Raw genomic sequence first — 294 nt, 5'->3', positions numbered from 1 at the left:
ATACACATTAATAAACCTTTTAAATAAGCCTTTATACACATTAATAAGCCTTTTAAATAAGCCTTTATACACATTAATAAACCTTTTAAATAAGCCTTTATAAACCTTAATAAACCTTTTAAATAAGCCTTTATACACATTAATAAACCTTTTAAATAAGCCTTTATACACATTAATAAACCTTTTAAATAAGCCTTTATAAACCTTAATAAAACTTTTAAATAAACCTTTAAACACATTAATAAAACTTTTAAATAAGCCTTTATACACATTAATAAACCTTTTAAATAAGCC

The 294-nt window shown here is 20.7% G+C and overlaps 2 protein-coding genes across 5 annotated transcripts in view; both read right to left on the bottom strand.

The window, feature by feature from the left end:
• The window catches only part of gps2 (G protein pathway suppressor 2), an 831,114-nt gene that overhangs the window by 27,465 nt on the left and 803,355 nt on the right, over positions 1-294 (bottom strand). The window lies entirely within an intron of this gene.
• LOC119409329 (CTD nuclear envelope phosphatase 1A) overlaps positions 1-294 on the bottom strand; it is a 23,297-nt gene that overhangs the window by 2,303 nt on the left and 20,700 nt on the right. The gene's annotated exons all lie outside the window — the stretch shown is intronic.

The sequence above is a fragment of the Nematolebias whitei genome, chromosome 1, assembly GCF_014905685.2.
Source record: "Nematolebias whitei isolate Nwh7 chromosome 1, NemWhi1, whole genome shotgun sequence".
NCBI lineage: Eukaryota > Metazoa > Chordata > Actinopteri > Cyprinodontiformes > Rivulidae > Nematolebias > Nematolebias whitei.
This window is presented reverse-complemented; position numbering and strand designations above follow the sequence as displayed.